The 18,339-nt window shown below is 34.0% G+C and overlaps 1 protein-coding gene across 4 annotated transcripts in view; it reads left to right on the plus strand.

The window, feature by feature from the left end:
* Positions 1-18,339, plus strand: part of PHF14 (PHD finger protein 14) — a 199,429-nt gene that overhangs the window by 73,595 nt on the left and 107,495 nt on the right. The gene's annotated exons all lie outside the window — the stretch shown is intronic.

An 18,339-nucleotide genomic window follows, 5' to 3' on the forward strand; every position in this document is an offset into this window, starting at 1 on the left:
ACATTACCAAAGGCTTTGATATCCCCTGTGAATCCTTGGTAATCACATTCTCATCTATCTAGCACAGAGGTTACCTCTATCTTCAACTTTATATTTCTCATTCTCTTCTTCTTTTTTTTTTATAATCTCCAATTGTGTGTACTCATAAGTAATATATAGTTTTGCAGTTTTTGAATTTTATATGAATGGAGTTAGACTTTTTCCTTTTGTTATTTGATACTTTAACCCATTGGTTTGATTCATAAATACTGATCTCTGTAGTTATGATTCATTTATAGTCACTAATGTATAGTTTTCTATTAAAAGAATAGATCATATATTTTATTCTGTAGATTGGCAGTTTTGTTTCCATCTTTTTCCTTTTGTAAACAACTCTGTTTTAAATATTTTTGTAGATGTCTCCTGCAGCATGGTAACAAGGAGTTAGGGTAAATACCAAGGTGTTCATTTGCTTAGTTATTGGTTTGTGCATCTTAAGTTTTGCTAGGTAATTCCATTGTGTTCCAAACCAGTTTATGCTCATAGCAATGAATGGTCTGTTGCTCTACAAACTTGTTGTGTCCAATATTTTAGTGCTGTCCAATGTGATACATGTAAAATAGTTTATCATTTTATTTTGCATTTCCCTCAATATTAATGTCTTTGAATATCTGTTTATTTTTGGTAAGTTGTATTTTCTCTTCTAGGGAATGTAAATGCAATTCTTTTACAGTTTTTCTTTTTTAAAGCCTTTTTTTTTTTTAAGATTTTATTTATTTACTTGACAGAGAGAGACAGCGAGAGAGGGAACACAAGCAAGGGGAGTGGGAGAGGAAGAAGCAGGCTTCCTGCCGAGCAGGGAACCCGGTACAGGGCTCATTCCCAGGACCCTGGGATCGTGACCTGAGCCGAAGGCAGACGCATAATGACTGAGCTACCCAGGCGCCCCTCTTTTCCAGTTTTTCTATGAGATTGTTAGTTTCTCATTAAAAATTTTTTGACGATAGAGTTTAAAGAATTTCTTCCAGGAGGCATTTATATTTGTTATTACCAAGTACCTGGGAGGTCTACCAACCTAAGACCATTTTAAATAAATTTTGTGTATGTCTTTTTCCATTACACAAGTGGTGTGAATTTCTGCCTCAAACTCATGAAGGCTGGTCTGCAGTTACGAATTCTTAGCGGGGGGCATTTTTTACTTTCTTACCTTGAACCAAGGCAGACACTTTTCAAAAATCTGCCTCCCCCTGAAGGAGATGTAGATATTTTTTGAATTAGTTGTCATCCTTTGTTTTGTTACCTGTTTAGTTTTAGAGAGTTTTTGCTTTTTTCCTTGAAGTCACAGCTTTCTCAAAAATTTTCTTTAATCTGTAGTAGCCATATTTAATGTAATCAGTTAAGAGATCTTATTTAAGAGAAGTCACCTAGAGTACTTCATTCAGTTTTGTGTTATGGGCTTACTTGAAATTGATGACACAGATGTGGAAATTGTCTCTTAGATAATTTAAATAGTTGATTTTCAATACTCTAAATTGATCAACTTGAAATTGTTTTATTTATAATTCCCACTAGTTTAAAACATTTCTTTAGGCCTCACAAATACATCTTGTTTACAAATGAACTAAAGAGAATTTTCCTTAAGTAAGCCTGCTTATTTCTATTTCTAATATATTTTGTATAACTTCGATGCCAAGATCTTAGAGAAAAACTATTACTTCATGTGTCTGTGTCTGCAAAGATTATCCTTTTATGAAACATTTTCTTTCTTTATTGTTTAAAGAAATCTTTAGGACCAGTGTTGTTATTTTTAACTTTGAAGTTCTATATAGAAGTGAAATTTCATACCTATTATAGTGATACTTCTGTGCCCGTAGTTTAATACTACTTGAGATGAAAGAGGATCTTATATTTTTCTAATTTACTTGTTTGCTCTTCCAGCCTAGAATTATAAGGAAGCTTTTGAGTTTTCTAATTTAGTCCAATTCTTCTAACCTTATTCCTTGTCTCTTGTTTTCTTGTGTAAAAGTCTTAGTCCTCTTATAGATATGGGTGGGTAAAACACAAAGAAGGATTTCATGGCCAGTAATTTTGGAAATACGGTATGATTATTTTCTCTCTCGGGGGGATTCAAATATATATTGAAGGTCTGAGAAACACTACTGTTTAGAAAAATGATTAACTTTTTTCCTAACTTATCAAAGAGCACTTTTTTCAAGACCCATTTTTTTATTCTACCGTAGAGTTCTGGGTGGTACCAGCTTTAGAAATGGTGTTCTAGAGGCCATGAATTACTTTCATCAGGATCATCTGGGGTGTTTGTTGGAATCTAGGTTTTGGACTCATCCTAGAGCTAATGAATTAAAATTAGGGGTTGGGTTGAGCAGACTGCTTAGGTGTTATTCTTACATGCAGACTAAAGTTTGAAAATAACTATTTACATAATATTTATGATTATTACTTTTACTCTTTTCCTTCCTTCTTCCCTCCCTTCCCCCCATCAATCCATACAGCAATTCAGAAAACCTTTGATGAGCATGTTCAGTTGGTCAGGTACCTGATCGAGGAACGTAAGAATGAGAGGTGCAGAAGAGAGTGATTCAGTCATCTTGATCTTGAGCTTACCATTTAGGCTGAGTTTCTCCTGTTATCTTAATTTTTTATCTTACCATTTCTGTTTCAACGTTGTATTAACATTTTAAATTATTAGACAGTATGGTTAAAAATGAGGCAGTCTATTTTCTTTTCTTAGTATACTGTTAATTATGGGATTCCAGGTACCTAACTGCCAACTCATTTGTATAACCAAGTATATCTTTCACAACAAATAACTGATTTATCTCTCCCTTTGTTTAATTTTTTAATTGTTGTTCCTAGTATCTTCCTACTTACACTTTTTATTTTGGTACATATATTACACTTTTGGATATTCTATCCTTAAATTTCTTATAATAATTCTTGCTTTTGTTAGTTTGTATTTTCCCTGCCATTATTGATCAAAGTTTACTTCATTTCACAATAGTCATAATGCTCTATCAAAATTTTAAAGAAAATTTACCTTTGTGATATAGGGAGTTCATGACATATATCCTAAGCTTTAATTTCTCATTTTCCAAATAATAATATCATTTAATAGTACTGTTAAAATGATCATTTGTTCTACAACTTTTATCCATCATTCTACAACTTATATCCTTTGGGTTATAGTACTAGCACAGTTTTTAGAAAAGTTTGGGCTATTTCATGCTAGTAAAAATGATTTTTCTCTTGTTTCAAAAATCTATTTTGTGGGATATGTGAATTGGTATTCTGTTAGAATAATTTTATTTTTAAAATTCAGACTTTATAGTATAATTAAGCATATAGCACTTTAATCTTTTTTTTTTTTGAAGGACTGTCTCTATAGAGTTGTCTCTAAGAACCATGAAAAATATAAAATGATCATGGCTGCCATAAATTGAAGTCCCATTTTTATTGAACATATTTTCTTCCCCCTGCTATTACTTTCTCACCTTGTATACTTTATGTCTTTATGTTTAAAAGTAATATAGTGGTAGTAAAGAAGCAAAGGAGGGAAGGAAGGGATTTACATGTTGGAATATTTGAGTAAATCCTGGTATGTTGCTACTATTAATTTAACTTCTGTTTATCCATACTGCTAATAAACCCAACCATCCTATTATTTTGTCTTTCTTCCTACTATTTGATCGTTGGATATTTTAGTTCATTACTTTCTTCAAAGGATATTAAGTCAGAAGAGGAAATGAGGGATTAGTCTACCTTTATCTAAGATTGTTTAATAGTAATAATACCTAACATTTATTGAGGACTCATCATATGCCAGACACTGTACTAATCCTCTGGCCTACTCTCCCTTTAAAAAATAAGTTAGTATTTGACTATTATAACACATATTTTACTCAAAATGAAACAGAAAGCTTCAGTAACCTACCTATGATGTTACAGATAGTAAGCAGAATAGGGCTTAAATTCAGATAGCCTGAATTAATGACCTGGTTGTTGTTGTTGTTGTTGTTTTGTTTTTTTTAAGGTCTGTAAAAGAGATTTACTTGAGGTATAAATGAAGTTGTAAAACATTTGGTTTTTAGGTAGCATAGTTGGGAATGTGATACCAGAAGATTCGTGTGTCTTTCTGTAGCATAGTGTTATCTATAGTAAGGCGGTCACATACCCGCTTACTAACTTGCATACCTGAGTTTGTTCACATTAAATATAAGATTCAACACTCCTTTTCTTTGCACTTTCGGTTGAGTGTGAAATGTTTTCCCCCCCCAGCTTGTGCAAGAGCACTGATGTCACTCCTTTCAATCACAGTTTAATAGTGTAGAAGTTAATTAGTAAAATGTTTGAAGGTTATTCTACCTTGAGGAAGTTGATACTTAAAAAAGAAAATAGAAGCAGCAAATCTGTAAGTACACTGACAGTATGTGTATATGTTAGCCACCAGTATATGTTTATTTTGCTATTCTGTATTGGTTTGCTTTTTTCCCTCTGAATTGTGAATACTGTAAAACTTGTTGTAGAAAAAAAGAGTGCATGCTTTGGTATTGGCAATGAAGATGGAGAAGTACATAGTGGTTTTTGTTTCCTAACTAGTTACTCCAAATCTGCCTAAAACACTTGGCTTATTGCATCTCAGCTTTTTTGATTAAGCAACAGAAACCTTTTTGATTTGTTCATTTGATTTGATCAGTGTTAAGAGAAATGGGCCCATGGACTCAATTTTTGTGCTCCAATGCCTGCTTTGTGCCAAATAAGGCTGCTATTAGAAGAATGGCATCCACTTTTCCCTGCTGACAGGCAGTTTCTGTTTATCATAGCCAGAGAGTGCAATGGGGAATAGAACACTTTGGCAAGCCTTACTATATTTTTATTATTTAGATGCTAAGGAATTTCTTTTTTCATTTTATTCTACTCTGATTTCTTTAATAAGGATTTATAGAAATCTAAATTAATATAGCATATTTTGAGACAGTAGATCCAATAAGATATAGATGCTTTTCAGAGTGTAGTCCTAGTATTACTTTTTCTTCCCCTAATTTTTTCTTACCCACAGATGATAAAAGATTAGCCAGAAGAGTTACTTGAAAAAAATGATAGCACTAAAGGTTTGTTGTTTAAAAATGATGGGTTAAAAGAGCCATTTTTGAGTTGTAAGAATGAAAATACTGTATTTTCAGAAAACATTCCTCTTGTACAAACATGGATATTCTCTGATTCATATTTTCATATTATCTCATATTGAATTGTTAAAATTTTTTAAAAATGATTCTGAATGTTAGAATTATTTTTAAATTCTAACCATGAAAGTAATACGTGAATTTTTTTTTGTTATGAGAAATTCAAAAGTATTAAGTCTCCTTTGACTTTCCTCCCAGCGCTACCCTTCCCCAGCCCAATTCACATGCCTTGAATCTACCTTTATTATAAGGGTATATATTTTGAACTTTATCTGACATTTCTTTAGTGTGTCTGTGAAACAAAAAATACGAAAAAAAGTAATCAGTGAGTCATATGGAAAAGTAATATGGGCATAGTTCAAGAGACATGGAAATAATGAAGTATTAATAAGCAAAAGAGGAATGATCTAGTTTTAGAAAATTCTTCACATATTGTTTCCTGTTCCAGGAACATAATTTTGTAACTTCATCTTAGATTGGCTCACAAATAACCCATCTTCAGTATTTCAGTCTCTCAGGAACCATATTCTCTTATTTATTATTGGGCACAAATAGGACTAAGTCTAAAGAAAAAGGGTTGAAAAGCATATTTTTATTTAACCATTATCTGTTATTTACTTTGTATTTTATATTAATTGTCATTACTGTGCTATGAAGTAGTTACCAATGTCATTGCCATTTTACAGTTGAGAAACTGAGGCAAAGCAATTCAGTAACTTGCCTACGGACATACAGCTTCTAAATGGTAGAGCCAGGAATCAAACTAAGGTAGCTTCTGAGGCCAAACTTGTAAGTGCTTCATTATGCTGCCTTTCCAAGCAGGATTACAGTGATTGTTCCTGGTACTTGTCCTTGGGCCAGAATCATAGGCTCCTCATGCTTTCAGCAGCTTAGTGGCTAAAGGTTTGGTCAGGAAAATGGAATTCACTCTGTGGGGAATTAAGGACTTATACTAACTACTGTTGGCATACCTGGGGTTGTGGATGTCAAGAAAACTTTAACCATATGTCAGAGGCATTCTGCTGAACATCAGAGAAATTGTCAATGAAATATCTATCCTGAAGCACTGAGTAGGTGGTAGGAACTGACACCAGGCCAGAGAATTTGACAGTGAAGATCTGAGCCCAAAGAGCACTGTTGAGTTGGTAGAAAAATGAGAATTTGTGGGGAAGTCTGCAAAGCCTGCCAGGACTGTGAAGTGGGAGCTAATGGAAAGGTCTAGAAGGCAGCAACCTGTGAAAAAGCCAAGCATCTGAGTCTCATGACCTCCTGAGTAAAATGGCCTTCACTTAAATGTCAAATCTGAGGTTACTAACATGGAACCATAGACAGAAGGTGAGAGGGAGGACTTTGGGAAATTAATTAATTAATTAAATTTAATTTTAATTTAAAATAACTTCTATTTATTCAGTTAGAAATATCTTGTTTATGGATATAACTTATAATTATGCTTTAGAAAGTATCCATTAAAATGTACTGATATCTTCCTCTCTAGGACATTTTCTTTGTAGCATTATTCCCTTTAAAAAGTAGAAGATGGTATAAAATTAACTTCTTGCGTGTTTTTGATATCATCAAAACCTGTAAGATAGCATAGTGTGTGGTGGAAAGTACCTGGACTAGCACATGGTAGATTTGAATTGTAGTTCATACTCTGCCAATAACCGTTTATGTGGCCTTGGATAAGTACTTTACTTTGTTTATACTCAGTATCATTTATAAAATAAATTAGATAATCTTTTCTAGAACTAAAAGTCTCATCTATATTCACGTTTGCATTTATTATTTTATCCTTAACACTATTCGGGGCGCCTGGGTGGCTCAGTCATTAAGCATCTGCCTTCACTTCAGGTTCACAATCTCAGGGTCCTGGGATTGAGCCCCTCATCAGGCTCCCTGCTCAGCGGGGAGTCTGCTTCCCCTTCTTCCTCTAAACCACCCCTGCCCCCGCAGCTCGTACTCTCACATGCTCTATCTCTTGCTCAAATAAATAAATAAAATCTTAAAAAAAAAAACCCACTATTGATTAGAGGGTTAAAGTACACACACATTGTTATTAAAAGAATCTAGGGATAGTAATACTTTGTAATTAGGCTTCATGACATGTAATAAAAATTGTTTTATTTTTAAAGACCATATTTGTTGATAATCTTATGTTTTCCCTTTCTTGCAGTTACCTTTATTATAATTATTGTTCTTCTAAAAAAATTTTTATGAATGTTTCCAGGAGATACTTTTCATCAAATGAGCTACCAGATGTATATACTGGATACTCATTTGTTTCCAAGATTTTATTTTATTTTTTTTATTGATTTTTTAAAGATTTTATTTATTTATTTGGCAGAGAGATACAGAGAGAGAACAAGTAGGCAGAGAGGCAAGCAGAGGGAGAGGGAGAAGCAGGCTCCCCGCCGAGCAGGGAGTCCAATGCGGGGCTCGATCCCAGGACCCTGGGATTATGACCTGAGCCGAAGGCAGCTGCTTAACCGACTGAGCCACCCAGGCGCCCCTCCAAGATTTTATTTTTTTGAAATTTTCCTTTTGCTTACTTTTCAAAGTGACATTTGATTGTTTTACTTAGCCAATTTCATAGTGACTTCTTTATGATAGTAACTTTCCAAAGACAAAACAATGATTAACAATAATAGAAACATGCTGTCTTACTTTATGAACACTTTTTATCATATTACTGTTCTAAGGCTGAGTAGGCAGGGGTGAGGCAGATGCTGAAAGAAACTGTACACTGAAACTATCCCCCTAATTAAGTAAATTTTAAGGATTCTCATTGATTTAGTTTATTTTTAAAGGAAGGCATGAATAGAGTTTTCCTTTGCCTTACATTGTTTTTCAATTTTTTAGTCTCCTTGATCGAAGAGCAACTCTTTTTTTTTTTAATCATTTTATTTATTTATTTGACAAAGAGAAAGACAACGAGAGAGGGAACACAAGCAGGGGGAGTGGGAGAGGGAGAAGCAGGCTGTCCACAGAGCAGGGTGCCTGATGCGGGGCTCAATCCCAGGACGCTGGGATCATGACCTGAGCCAAAGGCAGACGCTTAACGACTGAGCCACCCAGGCGCCCCTAAGAGCAACTCTTCTTACAACATTCGACTTCTTTGTAAATCTTCCTTCCTTCCTTCCTTCCTTTCTTCTTTCCTTCCTTCCTTCCTTCCATAAAATATACACAGTTTTTGATATGGTCAACCAGGTCAAATAATTTCTTCGATATTTCCTCTGGAGCTCTTTCTCCTCCAGCTCTAATCTGAACTGGTTTTTCTATGTCATCCTTGGACTTCGCTTCATCATCATCATGGGACTTCCTTTTAACTTTCATAGGTGGAATTTTTTGTTGCTTGCATTTAATTTTTTTTTTCATTTAGTCCCTTATCTTAGTGGGACAACTTCTTCAATGATTTATTTAGTAAAGGTTAGTGAGAGGTAAATTTTTGAGATCTTACATGTCTGAAAATTAATTTTTTATGCTCATTAATAATACGGCTGTGTATAAAATATTACATTTTTTTAAAGCACCACTTGACTGACTCCTCGCTGTCAGTATTGCTTTCTGCTTTTTAAACTCATTTTATCCTCTGTCTTGAAACTCTTAGTATTTTCTTTTTTTTCCAGTGTATTCAGTGGTAAAATTCAGTACCTTGCTTGGTGTGGTACATTTTTATTCATCTCTGGGAGCTTAGTGAGTCCTTTCTGTCTAGAAACTCATGTATTGTAGTTCTGAGAAATTAATTTTTGTTATTTTCCTCTTTTTTCTGTTCTCTTTTTCTGGAACTTCTAATTGTATTTTGGTGCTGCTAGATTAGTTCTCTAATATTTTTTTTCTTTTTAAGATTTTATTTATTTATGTTAGAGCAGAAGGAAAGGGGAGCGGCAGGCAGAGGAGGCAGACAGGGAGAAGCAAGCTCCCTGCTGAGTGGGACTCAATCCCAGGACCCTGAGATCATGCATGACCTGAGCTGAAGGCAGATGGTTAACCAACTGAGGCACCCAGGCATCCCTCTAATATTTTTTTCTATCATATTGTTCTTTTTTTTTTTTTTTCTGGGAGATTTTCTCAACTTTATATTCCAACTCTTTTACTAAATTCCTGATTTTGGGGATGCATGTGTACTTTCATTGTTCTTTTTTCTTTTAATAACAGATGTTCTTATTTCATGATGGCAAAACTTCTTTTACTTCTTTAGGACTATTCATTGTAATTACTTTTCAATTTTTTGTTTTGTTTTGTTTATTGTTTTTTGTTTTTATCCTTAACATTGTCTTTGTTTCCTCTGTGTTCCCTAATTCTGTTCATGTTTGTCTCTTTCATGTCAAAGCTTTCAGATGACTGGGGATCCTTAGATGTGCACTCATATATTTAATGGTAATTAAATTTATGTGAGGCTGTTTTCCCTATAGGGGTGATTTTATGATCGGGGGCTTTTTCTTCGAGAACACCTTAAATGTCAGTATCAGTAGTTTTTTTCCACATCCATTCAGCAGAAGTATTCTCTCATCTCCTAACTGTTAGGTATAATTTTGACTGCCAGACTCCTGGACAGGTGAGGAGAAGGGGGCTAAAGATCTCACAGTTCAGAGAGCAGAATTCCATGTAAACTTTCTGGTTTCTGTTTGCTACGTCACTGCTCCCTTCTCTGTGCCTGATAATCCATTGTCTAGCATCTGTCTGGTTTTTTTTCTCCAGAGGACAGGCCTCCTGTGTCTGCTGGGAAAGGAGTAATCTCTTGACAGTATAGAGAAGGAGTGAAATCCCTTATACCTTTATGTTACTGAATTTTAACCCAAAGTAACATTTTATTTCCTACCTATATATGATTTCCACAGTGTGGTAAGTGGAATAATGGCCCTCCAAAGATGTCCATGTCCTAATCCTCCGAACCTGTGAATAGTTCTCTTATATAGCAAAAGGAACTTTGCAGGTATGACTAAAGTTATAGACCTTGAGATGGAAGGTTAACCACAGTTGTCCAATGTGGGCCCCGTCTAATCATAAGTACTTAAAAGAAGAAGTTGTAAATAAGAGGGAGATGTGACTACAGACAGTGGGTTAGAAAGATGCAGCATTGCTTCCTTGGAAGATGGAAGAAGGGGGTCATGAGAAAGGAATGTCGGCACCCTCTAGGAGATAGAAAAGGCAAGTAAACTGATTCTCCCCTTAGAGCCCCGTGAAAGAAATGCAGCCCTGTCAGCACCTTAATTTTAACCCAGTGGCACCCATGTGAGAACTGTAAGATAGTGCATTTGTTTTGTTTAAAGCCACTGAGTTTATGATAATTTGTTACAGCAGTAATAGAAACTAATATAGAATAACTTGTACATTTCTTTTCACATTTAAAATTAAAATGGGACAATGATTTATAATACTATATATTTTTTACTTGAAGCCATGTATGTTGGAAATGAATGACACATTCCTTCATATTTTTGGAAAGTTCCAGTACAGTAGTTTATTCATACTCAAATGTTTTATATCATTAAATGATGTAGAGTCAGTAGGTGAATTTTATAGTGCTTAGTTTTTTCAATACTGATGGATGTTGAAATAATTTTGAAAGGCATTTTAGTTTTGTTTAGGTGTAAGTTAAATGTAAAAATTAATCATTTATGCGGTAATGGAGAATTAGTTCATTATTCTTTAAAGTTTGTTACAATTAAAATTAACTTGATCAACTTATGAATGATTTTTTTATAACAGCTTTATTGAGATACAATTCACATACCATGCAATTCACTCATTTAAAGTTGTGTAATTTAGTAGGTTTTAGTAAATTCATAGAGTTGTACCGCCATTACAATCAATTTTACAACATTTTTATTGCCGTGCCCTGCCCCAAATTCCCTCCAAAATCTCTATACCCATTAGCAGTGAATCCATTCACCACTCTCCCAACCTCAGGCCTTGGCAACTACTAATTTACTTTCTGTCACTGTATATTTGCCTATTTTAGACAGTCCATATACATGGAATAATATAGGGATGCCTGGGTGGCTCAGTCAGTTAAGTTGTCTGCCTTCAGCTCAGAGTCCTAGGTTCCAGCCCCACACTGGGCTCTCCCCTTAGCGGGGAGTCTGCTTCTCCCTCTCCCTCTGTGTGCACGTGTTCTCTTTCTCTCAAATAAATAAAATCTTTTAAAAAATGGAATAATACATGGTGTTTTATGACTGGACTTTTTTCACCTAGCATAATATTTTCAGGATTTATTCATGTTATGGCATGTATCAGTACTTCATTTCTTTTTTTTTTTTTTTAAGTTTTTGTTTATTTATTTGACAGAGAGAGAGCTAGCGAGAGCAGGAACACAAGCAGGGGGAGTGGGAGAGGGAGAAGCAGGCTTCCTGCCGAGCAGGGAGCCTGATATGGGACTCGATCCCAGGTCCCTGGGATCATGACCTGAGCCGAAGGCAGACGCTTAACAACTGAGCCACCCAGGCGCTCTATCAGTACTTCATTTCTTTTGATTTTTGTATAATACTCCATTTTACGGCTATACCAGATTTTTAAATTTATCCATTCATCTGTCACTTGATGGACATTTGTGGGTTTCTGTTTTTTCTTTTTTACCTTTTGGCTGTTACAAATCATGTTGCTATGAATATTCATGTACAAGCTTTTGTGTGAACGTGAGTTTTTCACTTACCTTGGTTGTATACCTAGGAATGGAATTGCTGGGTCTTATGGTAACTCTCATTTTAGCATTTGAGAAACTGCCAGACTGTTTTTTAAACTGGCCATATACTTTTCTGTTCTCACCAGCAATGGTGTATGAGGACCCAAGTTTTTCTACATACTCACCAACATTTATTATTGTCTGTCCTTCTGATATAATAATCCTAGTGGGCGTAAAGTAGTATCTCATTTTGACTGATTTGTATTTCTTTGCTGGCTAATGACACTGATTATATTTAAAAATGATGCAGCCCCTTTTCCCTCTCTTTTATCTGTGCCATGTAACAGTGCTAAAATGATGTTTCAAAAAGTTGGGCTCTTAAATGAAAAATGACCGAGATTACACATCTGTTGAAAAGCTTTAAGTAATCCTCTATTATTATGGCCCTCATCCCTAATTTTAGTTTGTATGAACTAAGCAAGATAAACCTAATGTGATAATATGATGAAATTCCAGAAAGATACTCTGGGGAATAATTGAAAGATTATTGCTGGGGTGCCTAGATAGCTCAGTTTGTTAAGTGTCTGCCTTTGACTCAAGTCATGATCCCAGGGTCCTGGGATTGAGCCCTGCCTAGGGCTCCCTGCTCAGTGGGCAGTCTCCTCCCTCCCCCTGCTCATGTGTGTGCTTGTGCGCGCGCTCTCTCTCCCTCTCTCTCTCTTCCTCCCTCTCAAATAAATAAAATCTTAAAAAAAAAAAGATTATTGCCATAGCACTATTTTCTTTTGCTGCCCTTATCACAATTGGAATTAATTTTTTTGTAGTTAGTTTAATAAATGGACAGAGATCCTTTACATAATAGAGACCTGGCTGTTTATTTTTAAATACTTAAACTCTTTACATGAATGCTAGGTTAAGTTCAGACAGTAAAACTGGGACCAACCATTAGAATTGTCCTAACTATGGAACATGCTGCCTCGTTCTTTGGAATATTTGAAGCTATATGACTATGAGGGATATTTTATGAAGGAATTTCCAAAATTGGGTAGAGAGAAGGGATTATATGAACGAATACTTAATTTTAATTTTAAGATGTATGTGAAGTAACCATGACTAAACCCCAGTTCCTTTGACCTCAGTATGTCATGGATCCTTCTCTACTTTCCTAGTCTAATAGCCATTTTATTGTCACAATTATTGAGCAGCATAGTTACCCACATACCTCTTGCCTTCACTTAAAATTCCAGTATCTTAGATCCTGTATTTAGTCATTTTAGTAATGCTTTTGCTACCATCCTTGATTCTTTCATCCTATTGCCAGTCTGATTTTTTTTTCCATTCCTGCCTGAGAGTTGCCATTTAAATGTGTTTTTTGAGAATTTTTTGTTGTTAGACATTTTCTCTATACCCATCTTTAAGGTGAATGTTAAGTTTTATATCCTTATTAATGGTATTAAAAATGACTTACTCCTAATTTAAGAACAATTTTGACTGTAGTTCAGATTTTGAAAGATAGGATTATATGATTTTATTTTTATGCTTCACATTAGTTTCAGTTTACCATATTTATAAATAATTTTTCATGTAATTATTTGTTTGGTATCTGTAGATTCATGGATATGAACTCCCATGTGGATAGGAACTGTCCTGTTTACTGTATTTCTGTTACTTTCTACAGGGTTTGGTTCACAGCAGGTACTTAGTATTTCAGTTCTTTCCATCTTTCACTATGGTTATACATCTGAAGCTAGTGTACTTTGGAAGAGTCTTTTTTTCTAGCTCCCTTATTGTTAGGAAGGGAATTGGTCCTTTTCTCCTTATATATTAATCATATTTCATTGACAAAACTATAGAATTACTCAAAGGCAGCCCGGGATACTTTTGTGTAAGTACCTTGTTATTTAGACATTTTCTCTGCATTATTTTTTCTGTGGAAGCTTTTCACTTGCTTTTATGCAAGGTAATTACTTTTGAAGAAAATATAAATTAGCTTACCTGTGTCCCTTTTGAAGTTACTTTAAAATTGATGTTTGTACTTTTTGGCATATTTTCTAATGACTTTAATGTAACTTGAAAGCTTTCAGATTTTCTTTTCGTTTTCTTTACACTTCATGTTATCTAGTGACTTTTCATCTTTTATACAAGTGCCAAAGGACTTATTGGGACCTGTCTTCTTATAGTCCTTTACACACATGCATCATCTTCTACTCTCTTTGAAGTTGTACATCTTTTTTCCTATGTCATACGTTTTATTTTGTTTCATAGATCTCCTTTATTTTGGAAAATAAGTGCAATAAAAAGTCAAAACACCGTTTACTAGCTTGGACTAAAACAATATTGTCTTTCAGGATGCACCTGTTGTTACAGATCATTACTTTGAAGAAAGGTTTAAACACACGTTTAAACTGTTTTCCATCTAACTTAACAGTATTAAGTCAATAGCCTGTTCCAAGTGGCATTCTTCATTTGAGAGATAATCAAATATCCTAGAGTTTACTTCCATTACATTTGTTTTTAAACTAATTTTACACATGCAAAATAGAGGCCTATTTAACAAAGTTAGAACCTAAGTCCTAAGACTTCAAGAAACTAGAATATGTTTCGTGTGTGTGTATGTCTGTGTGTATAATTTTTGATGCTAGTTTAGTGGAAACAGAAATGTTTGGATTCAGCCCCATTGAAATGACTAATGGTTACTGTGCATTGTTTCTTGTTATCTTTATACTTTTCAAAATAAATTATTGCAGTTCTGGGAAGAAAGGGTTATATATATGGAGGCTTTAGATATCGGAGTTATTGAGTCTCTTTTTAGAGTCAAGGTGACCTCTGAGGTACTAAACAGATTATGTAACCTCTGTTTGTTATAGATTCTTAGAAGAAACCCTGGCAATTTTTGTGGTGAACTGGACTATATTTAACTCACTTTGGCTCACTTGGAAGAGATCTACTATGGGTATCCTTAGCTCAAATAATACTATTTAGAGCCTAAAGGCTCCTGCTGTGCTTTTTGCCCCTTGGAAATCTGTCATTTTTATTTACTTCCTCAAGTGTGGAATAAGGAGAACAAAGAATAGGCAAAGCCTCAGGATTTTACTTATTTTGAATATGCCATTATTCTTGAGAAGGGTTTTATAGGAATATTTATTAATTTATAAAATGTGTAATTTGTTTTCTACTTTTAGGTTTGTGGTTATTTTAATTTAAAGTGTTAAGAAAAATTGGTCATGATTTTATTCTTCAACATATTTTCCTAACCCTGTTAGTATAAATTAAATTGACAAGAAAGGAAAACAATCACTTTTGGTGATCACCATTCCATCTGTTATATGCCAGTAGCCAATAGAAACAGATGGTGCTTTATTCATACCTTGTTTATATGTACATTTTATTTTAAATATTTTATGAGTTTTAATATATGACTGTGTTCAATATATTGTTTTGTAATTGAAAAACATATACTTGGTTTTTTTAAGGAATTTTATATAAATTTATGTTGAAAAATTAAAAATAAATTATGTTGAAGGATTTTTGTATAACTGCCACACAGCTGTTGGCATTTATTCCTCGGCATAAATCTGAATTTTAGCTTGACAGAGGTTTTCAAGGTTTGACCTAATTGTCCTAATTAACATTGAATTTGGAATTTTGTTCATGAAGAAACATTTGTCTTTTTGGATAGAAATTACATAGGGAGGCATTCCTTATGTTTCTTGTAACCACATACAGCTTATTTATTAACTGTCATAAAAAAGGTCCATTTTAAATTTAGAGAAAAGAGTACACAATGAATATGTGAAACCCATCTTAGTGATACCAAAGATGTTGAGGCACTGTTTTTTAGTTTTAAATTTAGTTCATTTGTCAAATGAATCAGTCTAACCTTGGGAAAATCATCATGCATCTAACTTCATCATAAATTAAAATAATCCCAGTGCTAAAGAATTAATTAAAATTTGTTACAGGTTTTCGGGGCACCTGGGTGGCTCAGTTGGTTAAGCGACTGCCTTCGGCTCAGGTCATGATCCTGGAGTCCTGGGATCGAGTGCCGCATCGGGCTCCCTGCTCAGCAGGGGGTCTGCTTCTCCCTCTGACCCTCTTCCCTCTCGTGCTGTCTCTCATTCTCTCTCTCTCTCTCTCAAATAAATAAATAAAATCTTTAAAAAAATAAAATAAAATAAAATAAAATAAAATTTGTTACAGGTTTTCTAGTCCAAATGAGTAAAGTTATTGAAACATTTAATTATTTGTTTCCGATGAATAAACTATTAAAATGATGCTTGATAGCTAAATACTTTATTCCTTTTTAACTTATATACATTGTCTGTAATACCATGTTACTGTCTTTGTGGATATTTTATCACCTTCTATTTTCAAGAAAATGTACCATACGCAGATAAAGAGCCAGGTGATCTATGCAGTTTCAGATTGTTCTTGTTCCTTAGGCAAATAAAATTCTTACAAAATAACACAGAAAAAAATAGAAATATGTCAAGTTTTGGAGCGAGTTTCAAACTTTCATTCACTCTTAATACCTTAATAATTACAAAAGAAAGCACAATTTGCAATTGAACCCTTAGTCATTTGGAACTTAGAGGTAATACATCTGTGTTAAGTTCTAAAGCATATATTTGATAAATAAAATTCTTCCTTTTTCCACATGCTATTTTTACCCTGCTGCTTTATTTTTTTTTTTTGCTTCTAAAATAGTGTCAGCCTCAATGTATATCATGAAATGACCACCCAGTTATGAATACTTCTATATATCTAAGATGGGTCAAGCTTTTGGATAATTGAATTTTGTTGGATGAGCCAAATGTTTTTGTTATTCCTTTTTGCATCATTTCTTCCTTCTTTTAATTCCTCCTAACATTTTCTGATTCTTTCAGGGACACCGTGTTTAAGGTATCTTGTCTATTGTGATTGTAGGCAGTCATGAATTCTCATACTTACAGTTGCTGCCACTTTATTAAAACTAGGAAGAAAAAAAAAAGGAAAGAAAACCCAGAACTGTTAGTATTGTCCTGATTGGAGGACTTGGTATTTATGAAAAGTTGTGTTTGGATTAAATCCTCTTTTTCTTTTCTTTTCTTTTTTCCTTTGGAAATATTACTGGTATGATAAATGCCAAAGAAGATGCTTGCTGTAATTGACTTTGGTAATCGATCATGTTAGTCATTGTACTGTATAAAGTACCAGACTGGTAGAATATAGTGTCAATTTAAGGTATTGAGGTCTCTTCTTCATTGGGTAAAAGTCTCTACTTGTTTCAGAATAGAAGAATTCTTCCTTTAGGCATCACAGTGTTATAGTTTATTTAAGTATTCGAGTCAGAATAAGAGATTTGCTTTCTCGTAATAATTTTACTCATCTCTACTTGGATTATACTATTAACCTTGGATTTGGCAGGCAAGAAAAATCACTGAATTCAGAGTTGAGATACCTGGGTTTGCAGTTTACTTCTGTCAGTTACCAGCTGTGTGATAATTAGGTCACTTCATTGGACTGCTTTTTCAGAACTCCAAGATGCTATAATTTCATATTGCTTATAACACTTCTGTTTTTCTGGCTGGAAATTGTTCAGTCATTTAAAATTACCACAGGAATACATCAATGATTATCATTTGATAATAAGTGTACTTAGTTTAAAATGACTGTTGTAGATAATTATAAATATATTCACTTTAAAAATAGCACTTTAATAAGACATATACATAGAAGAAATTTATAGAGAAATGTAACTGTCATTGTCACTCATTGGCATTATGCTGTATGATACTAATTTCAATATAGATGTTAGAAACTTCGAATTGATGGAATCATACCAGAGGTTTAAAGGTTTAAAGTATTCATAAGAAATGGTAGATTATTGGGGCGCCTGAGTGGCTCAGTCAGTTAAGCATCTGACTCTTGATTTCAGCTCAGGTTATGATCTCAGGGTTGTGAAATTGAACCCCGCATCAGGCTCCTTGCTAGGCATGGTGCCTGCTTAAGATTAAGATTCTCTCTCTTCCTCTGTCCCTCCTCTCTCCCTCCCTCTCTCCTTCTTCCTCCCCCCCAATAAAGAAATGGTAAGTTATTGTATATCTTCAAAAGAATTGAAAACATGAACTTAGAGCATTCACATCTATTTCAAAAATTAATTCAATGATTGATGATTCAAAAATTAGTAGTACTTTGCTAGTAGATAAAGTTCAAAATTAATATATATGTACTTCAAAAATTAATTCAATGGTTAGATAATTTAAAAAAACTAGTAGTAGTTGACTTCTATGAAAAAAAAAACCACCCAACTAGTAATAGTAGTTTACTACTAAAGTAGTAAACTGAATTCCTACTTCATTACCTAAAGATGGGTTGAATGAAGAGAAATATGAAAATGTGTGAGGCCTTTTGAGCATTCTTAGATGTTTATAGAACTGAAATGAGTCATTTCAATATTCCCTCCTTTTTTTTATTAAGTTTTATTTGTTTAACCTCTGCACCCAACATGGGGGCGAACTAATGACCATGAGATCAAGAGTCACATGCTCTTCCAACTGG

This window comes from Eumetopias jubatus, unplaced genomic scaffold (genome assembly GCF_037043125.1).
Source record: "Eumetopias jubatus isolate StellerSeaLion01/CBP00866 unplaced genomic scaffold, mEumJub1_p1.0 scaffold_14, whole genome shotgun sequence".
NCBI lineage: Eukaryota > Metazoa > Chordata > Mammalia > Carnivora > Otariidae > Eumetopias > Eumetopias jubatus.